Source organism: Chiloscyllium plagiosum, unplaced genomic scaffold, assembly GCF_037043375.1.
Source record: "Chiloscyllium plagiosum isolate Xiang-an unplaced genomic scaffold, Cpla_swu_hap1 HiC_scaffold_122, whole genome shotgun sequence".
NCBI lineage: Eukaryota > Metazoa > Chordata > Chondrichthyes > Orectolobiformes > Hemiscylliidae > Chiloscyllium > Chiloscyllium plagiosum.
Window position 1 is genome coordinate 118,118 of NW_028270261.1, and position 8,777 is coordinate 126,894.

The following is an 8,777-nucleotide window of genomic DNA, read 5'->3' on the forward strand; positions in this document are numbered from 1 at the left end:
ATGCGTAGGTGGAAGGAGGTTAAGGTGAGGGTGATAGGCCGGAGTGGGGGTGGGGGCGGAGAGGTCAGGAAGAAGATTACAGGTCAAGAAGGCGGTGCTGAGTCCGAGGGTTGGCACTGAGATAAGGTGGGGGGAGGGGAAATGAGGAAGCTGGAGACATCTGCATTCATCTCTTGTGGTTGGAGGGTTCCTAGGCGGAAGATGAGGTGCTCTTCCTCCAGGCGTCTGTTGCCATGGTCTGGCGATGGAGAAGGCCAAGGACCTGCATGGCCTTGGCGGAGTGGGAGGGGGAGTTAAAGTGTTCAGCCACAACGTGGCTGGGTTGTTTGGTGCGGGTTTCCCAGAGGTTTTCTCTGAAATGTTCTGCAAGTAAGCGGCCTGTCTCCCCAATGTAGAGGAGGCCACATCGGGTGCAGTGGATGCAGTAAATGTTGTGTGTGGAGGTGCAGGTGAATTTGTGACGGATATGGGATGATCCCTTGGGGCCTTGCAGAGAAGTGAGGGGGAGGTGTGGGCGCAAGTTTTGCATTTCTTGCGGTTGCAGAGGAAGGTGCTGGGAGTGGAAGTTGAGTTGGTGGGGGTTGTGAAACTAACGAGGGAGTCGCCGAGGGAGTGGTCTTTCCAGAACGCTAGTAGGGGATGGGAGGGAAACATGTCCTTGGTGGTGGGGTCTGTTTGGAGGTAGCAGAAATGACAAAGGATGATACGATATTTGGAGGTTGGTTGGGTGTTAGGTAAGGACCTAAGGTGGGATTCTGTCCTCGTGGCGATTTGACGGGCGCGGTTCAAGGGCGGAGGAGCGGGAAGTGGAGAAGATGCGGTGGACAGCATCGTCAACCACGTCTGAGGGGAAATTGCGGTCTTTGAAGAAGGAGGCCATCTGGGTTGTTCGGTATTGGAATTGGTCCACTTCGGAGCAGATGCGGTGGAGGTGAAGGAATTGGGAATATAGGATGGCGTTTTTACAGAGGGCAGGGTGGGAGGAGGTGTAATCTAGGTCGGTTTTGAGACCTACCCACTATCGTGGTGTCATTAGTAAATCTGTAAATGGAGTTAGAGCTGAATTTGGCGGGACAGTCACGAGAGGGTAAGAAATATTGAAGGGGGCTGAGTAACAGCCTTGAAGGAACTAGTATTGCGTACTATTGAAGAGGAGGAGATTCCAACTATCCTCATTCATTGTGATCTGCAGGTCAGAAAGTTAAAGATCCAGTTCTCGATGTGAGGAAAGTCCTAGGACTCAGAAATGTCAATGAGTCTTATTGGCATTAGGGTCTTCAAGGCAGTGCTAAAGCCGATATACAGAAGTCTGATGTAGTTGTCCATGTTATCCAGATGTTCCAGAGATGAGTGAAGTGCCAGAGAGATGGGATCTGCATGGATCGATTACGATCGAGGCGAATTCTCGAGGACCTGATCAATCTCGGAGGTAATGTTTGCCCCCATTCCTAACCTCTTCAAGCACTTCATAGATGAGATCGGCCATGATTGTATTTAAAATCGGAGCAGGTTCGAGGAGCCGAATTCCAGACTCATGCTCCTATTTCTTGTGTTCATTTGTTCTTTATAGCTCATAGGGAAACATGTTAACGAATTGTCCTGGCAGACAATGAAGATCCACACACACAAAACCCATTTCTCGGCTATAAGCCCATCATCCTGAAGGTTTCAGCAATGCATGGGATTATTGAAATACCCCACAGGTAATATGAATGCTTATGATTCAAACATTCATCCTCGTAATGAGAGTGTGTGAGACTTTACGTTCTTCTGGGTGTATGGTAGCCGACTGTAAAATGAACCTCAGCAGGAACTGCAAAGAAGAGGGTATCAGAGTCAGGAGCATAAGCAGTCCAAGTGCTGCAAATGTTGTTAGGAAGAGGGCAACCTGCACAAAACTACTCAAGACAGGGGAAGTGGGGCCTGGGAGTGAGGATGTCGATTCAACATTACCAGAAGTGTTAACGTGAGTTGATCAATGAATGAATTAATTAAAATTTGATAAACAAATGTATCTGACTCTCTCTGTCACTGTGTGTCCCTCTTTTTTATTAAAGTGATAAAATACCGCCCTCTGCTGGCCTCCCAGTGTCACTGTACACGCAGCAAGTTTTTTTTTCTCTGGCACACTTTGCTCCTGTCCCTGTACATTCTATTATTTCTGACAGTCTCATAATGCCCTGAATGACTCAAAGGCGCAAGCGGCTGCGCAGTGACGTCACAAAAAGAATGGCCACAACCAGTGGGGAAAGTCTGACACCGAGGAAGCGAGACGAGGCAACAGATGACTCGTGCCGGGGCCGTGAGGTGAGGGAGAGCGATCCCCTCTGGCCGCCACGAGAGGAACCAGCAAACACTTTCTGAATGAAAGCAACTAGATATTTTTGGAGAACTAGGTCATTTATTCTCATTTCATCATTCCGTAACAAGGCAGCACCCACCCCCTGAAATACTTCAATACTATAGTACAGGAAATGTATAAATATTAGGAACCACAGAACGATGAAAAAGTTGAACATTATTGCTTGGACAAAATTTCAGCAGTGGCCCTGTTTTCTGCCTCCCTCCACTTTCAAATCGAAAATTTGAATTTAATTATTTGAGAAAACAAAAGAAGTGGAGAGCAATAGTGATAAGGGGATTGCATTGTTTGGGCACCAGGCAGATGTCTGTGACAGTGCAGATGCGACACCAGGTAGCACGCTGCCTCCTTGAGTCTGGGATGTCACTGAGTGGCTGAAGGACAGTCTGAAAAGGATACTAGCAAATATAAGATGTGGCAATGGATGGAGCCTTGAAAACAGTATATAGCAAGCTGTGAGATCAATTGACAACACTGGGTTAAATACAGAGTAAAGTTCCCTCGATGATGCCTCACCAAACATTTTGAAGATATGTATAATCTGAGAAGTGATAGAAAATTAACTCACTCTCAATTATCACCACAGAAACGCACGTCCATACGCATGCGCGCACACACACACACACACACACGCACACACACACGCACACACACACAGGCAGTAATTCTCGATTGTTATCCAAGAGGGTTCCCATTTTCAACGAAAATAGATGTATTCCAGAACTTACTCACAGAGTTCTTGACTTGATTGTTTCTGTTAAGTTTGGATTCCCAATTATATTCCTGATTCGTAACATCCACATGGACAATTTTCCTCAGCCCATGTGCTATGTCCTGCTCACAAAAGCTGCATTTGATTCCAATACCGTATGTTGTTTGATACAGGAACCTTTCTGTGTCGGGGGGATTGAGGCTTGAGTCCGACCCAGGTGTGTGAATGTCCTGTTTATCTGACATCCAGGATTGTTTCTTGAAGCTTTGATGTTTGGAAATCCCGATGTTTTTTTTTTACAGTCCCTTAGTAGAAGTGTATTTACTTTCAGTCAAGTACTCCTTTAACCTGGATCTTATTAATTGATTCAACATCATAGTCCACCACCTTGGACACAAATCGGGAGAGTTAAAGTGGTGGCGTCACCAAATATTTGGAGAGTTTGGCAATTATGACCAAGACTTGGGCCTAGGGAGGTGAAGACGTTTTACTGTGATCGTACAGGAGATATGGACACCATGAAGCATCTCCAAAATGATAACGGATGAACGTGACAATTCACAGATATTCTGGGCGAGCAGAGCGAAACAGGCAGACACACTGAGTAAGGAACAGAGAGCGACAGAAGATTTCCAAAAGGCATCTGCTCAAGTCAGTCTTGATCTAAAATCTGAGTATATTATTGGTGAAACTAGTTTACAAGTAAATTGTGAAGTGGAAGTAAGCTGCTGTCAAACAGATCGATGTAGCGATGGTAAGTGAATGGGCAAAGCCCTGTCCATTACAATACAAAGTGGAGAGTGTCAGGGAGAATCGACAGAGACTTTAGTTTAAATGGGGAGATGTTATAGGACTCTGACGTAGAGAGTGATCTGTGTGTCCTAGGATATTAAAACACATTGAGTTAATCTGCAGGGGCAGCAAGGTATTAGCAAGGCAAAGGGATGAAGTTTTCGTTTGTTCATCGGACGTGAGCATCACTGGCTGGACACAGAATTTATCCCTTATTCCCATCAGCCCTTGAGAAGATGGTAGTGAACTACCTTATTGAACTGATGTATTCCATAAAACTTTATTTTTGGAGAAACTGCAGCTTTTTGTATTCCCAGTCCCAATTTTAAACTTAACTGTTTGGATGGCACAGTGACTCAGTGGTTAGCATTGCTGCCTCAGAGTTCCAGGGACTCGTGTTTGATTCCAGTATTGTGCGACTGTAAATGGAGTTTGTAAGTTCTCCCCGTGTTTGCGTGGGGTTCTTTCGGATGGTCTGGTTTGCTTCGACATGTGCACGTTCAGTAATATTAGCCATGCTAAATTGCCCATAGTGATCAGACATGTGAAGGTTAGGTGCATTAGTCAGGGAAATGTACAGTGATAGGGCAGGGGAATTTCACACCGCTGGGATTATATATTCATTTACTCTCGTCTGAGTGAGAGACTGGAATTCCATGTGTTGTCAGCAAGCTGATGTACAGCAGAACAAAGTCTCTAAGCTAATTGAGGGGAGCAATTCGTAGAACAGGGAGAGAATAGGGAAAAAACAAATTGCTGATAAAAGCTCAGCAGTTTTGGCAACATCTGAACAGAGAAACCAGAGTTACCACGTCGTATCCGGTCACCTTTTATCTGAGCCAGACCTGAAACTTTAATGCTGATTTCTCTTCAAAGATGCTGCCAGACCTGCTGAGGTTTTTCAGGAACTTTTGGGTTTGTTTCTGATTGACAGAATCAGCAGTTCTTTCAGATTGTATTTCGGTAGTGAATGGAGTTAAGTTCAGAGTAAAGCTGTTTCTGCACTTCAGCTTTTCTAACTACCAGACCATGTTCACCGTGGAATTAGATAATGACGAATCAACCCCTATCCCCACACTGTCCCTATCAAATGCACTTAGCATAGTTATATCACTGGCTTATAGGCAGAGTACATTTCCCTGTACACTTTCTCCAAATAAACCTCCTAGGGTCCGGGAAAAATAGGGTTACATACAATGTACAGATATGTCCACAAACACTCCCATGTCAGGGAAGCTCTGTGTTAGATTACAGAGTAAAGCTGCCTCTACAGTGTCTATCACAAACTCTTACATAGCTCATACGCACAGACACACTGTCATGCAGTCACACATGTTCAGTCACACGCACAGTAGAGCATTGAAAACTCCAGATCTCAGAATCTCACACTCGAACACAACGTCTCACTCAGCCAACCTCAGCCACCAACTCTCAGTCAATCAGTCACAGACACCTCAAAGCCACACTCGCTCATTCACATACACAGTTACTCTTTCACAAATGTATACTAATGATACACATTCCGATAGGCTTGCTTGATGGTAAATCAATTTCTTTATTTTTAGAGAACACAAAATTTGAAGGCAATTTACGTCAGGCTGGTCCTTGATAAATTCCTGTTATCTGGATAAAATACATCTTACTCCACGCTAAATCTCTGACAGATTCTGAACAAGACCACGCACCTACAATTCAGTAGCTGACCTGTCATATTACTACCGTATTTTCCTCTTGAAGTTTGGAAAGTTAGACAGACTTTTAAAAATCTCAGGGCACGGACCTTAAAAGGATTCTGGAATCTGCATCTTAATCAATGGAAACTTTTTAACAGAGTTCTCCATATCCTGCTTTTACAGTTTAATTTATAAATTTACATTTCTACAATATAGGAATGTATCAATGGGAGAAAAAAAAGCTTTTCACACATTTGCCCCTCACCTGTGCTGACAGAATTCAGACTCAAACTGAAGATTCTCTGCTCCTGCATCCAGTTTACCAATGTACCATTTGATTTAGATTATCCCTCCTCTAACATCGAAATTGCATCGATTCACATGCCAATTTATTTCATCTGCAGGACGCCGAGAGATGAAAATGTATAAAGTGTGCAATGTGTTTTAATCTGCCAAACCAGGACAAATGATTCCAAAAGTGTCAGTAGCCATTATAGGTTTGTTTCAGGTCGCCACTTCATGTCAGCACAGCGCTGACAGCGACTTTATAAACAGAGAAAGGCAAGAACGGGTTGGGGACTTGGGAGTCCATGTGCAAATGAATGCAGCGTAGATTCACAGAACTATAGTTGGACGGCACGGGTTCAAAAGCCATGGAAATGACACAAACCCAGGACAGTATCCCTGGAATTTTGAATAGTCTAAAATGATGAAAGTTTGAGAGTCAATGAGAGCAACTGCAGGATTAGATAGGGAGAAAATATCGTTGTTGCTTCTGGAATCTATAAATAGGTTCAGTGTCGAGTAATCTAACAATAGACTGGAACCCTTTGAAATCTCAGGCCACGTTCAGCATGAGGTTAGGTTTTGTTTTAATCACCCGACACTGTCCCCATCAATCTCTAACATAGTCATAGGGTTCAGTACAGATTAAAGCCCAATTACACTGTTCCCATCAACCACTCCCAGGGCAGGAACAGCACTGAGTTAGATAAAGAATAAATCTGCCTTTGCATTTTCCATATCAAACCCTCCCAGGACAGGGACAATACTGTGCCAGATAGTAAACAAAACATCGTCCATATAACCAGAAAATGACTGCATTCCATCTGTTGCTGCCTTGCCTATTGTGGGTCACAGAGTGAGCTCCGAAACACCTCCATGGCAATCTTATCCTGAACCTGTGGCTGTGGCTCTCTATCTGTGCCTGTAAGTCTCTCTCGGTTTCTGAAATTAGCTCCCATTCCCTCGACAATGCTGAATAAATTTCAAAACCGTTCAATTACATTTAAAACATTTTCGGATACCCTTAAGATTTTTTTGCAGGGTTTATAAATATCATCCTCACGTTACTTGCGGTTATCCAGTGTAATTCCTCTACATTTATATAGTTCGTAATCCACAAAGCAAATTAACATCCAGGGTCTGTGAACAATCTGGAAGTTCCATGAAGTGTCTCTCTTTATTCTATGCGATTGGTCATTAACAGTAAGGAAGCGTTCCTATGATTTTTTTTTCATTGAGACGCCATCAGGAATCCTGAGGACCACTTTTATTCTCAGACTGACTGTTCATCGTCACTGCAAAGAAAAATCAAAGTTTCAAGATGCAGGAAAATCTCAACGAAAACAACTACTGATGTGCTTCCCCAATGTAATCACTGATACTTTTTAGGATGAGATTTTGAGGAGGACATTTAGCGGAATGAAACCAGGAGCAGGACGAAGCCATTCAGCCCCTACAGCCTGCTCTCCATTCAATGTGATCATGCCTGATTCCCTAACTCAACGCTATATTCCCACTCGCTCTCCAAAGGTCGTGGTAGAGAATGGTACAATTACAACAATTGGTTCACGTTTGTCGGAGGAATCGAACAGAAACTGAATGATCCCGTTGAAAATGGTGAGAAGTTCTTAAACATTATCATTCAGGGGGATATATGGTATCAAAACTTTAACTGACAGTGGAGTCAATAATGTGGAGGACAATTGATATAAAAGAGTACAGTACAGGCCCTTCAGCCCTCGATGATGTGCTGATCGGTAAATCTATTTTATGATCAAACTAATCTGCATAACCTATCTTCCATGTGCCTATCCAAGAGTCGCGTAAACATCCATAATGCATCTGATTGAACTACCACCGCCACAGAGTCTGGTCGGTGCATAGAAAGAACTTACCTCTCATCTCCCCAATAACCTTCCTCCAATCACTTTTAAATTATGCCCCCTTATGAAGACATTTCTGTACTGGGAAGAAGTCTCTGGCTATTCATTCTATCTGTGGTTCTTATCATTATATACGCCCTTATCAATTCACCCCGCATTCTTCTTCACATCAATGAGAAAAGCCCTCGGCCCCTCAATATTACTTCATAAGAAATGCCCTCCAGTCCAGGAAGCATGGTGGTAAATCTTTTCTGCAGCGTCTCCAAAACTTCTGCCTTCAGGATCAATCTAGTCAGATTGCAGATTTAAAAAAAAATCTGTGACTGATTCTGAACCAGCTTCACGTGGAATATGCTTTACAAATCACAATCCCTCAGGTAGCTGGAGGGTTCGCCATGTCAGAGTGTGATTTTGATTAAATACAGGAAATGTCTCCCCCCCCCCCCCCCCCCCCCCCCCCCACGGTCATTGCGTGACTGTTTTGCTCTTTATGACAAACAGAAAGCTCTCGCCTCTCTCGTGTCTGTTTCATAGGAATTCTGTGCTTCATATTAATTGGCCACGAACAATAAGGAAGTCTGGCTCTGATTGTGAGGATATCAGGATCCTGTGGACCACGTTCATCCTCAGACCGAATAGAAATAACTTCTGCATGTGTCCTCCTAAATTCTGCTACTCTTCTCTTCCCTGTTTCCTGCATTTTCAATTTGTGTCATTTGCAAATTCTGAAGACATGTCCCGTTGTCTGGAGGTTGACAGTGAGTAAAGCTCGATGTCCACAACAAAGACTCCTAAGCCAAGCGTCAGCATGCTGACATCTCTTGATGTCAGTGACCAAGTCCTCATTGACAAAATGGGAGTTTGAGGTTCAGAAACTAAATAACTGTGACACTCTGTTCTGTCCATTGACTCTCCACCCCACAGTGAAATTCAAATAATGACCTAGTTCCCTGTTAAAAGCGTCAGTTGGAGCCGCCTCCATTAGAACTCCAGCAGGGCCCTCCACACAAACACCAAGCGTTGTATCAACAAAAAAACATCTCTTACTACACATCTGTTACTTTTGCAGA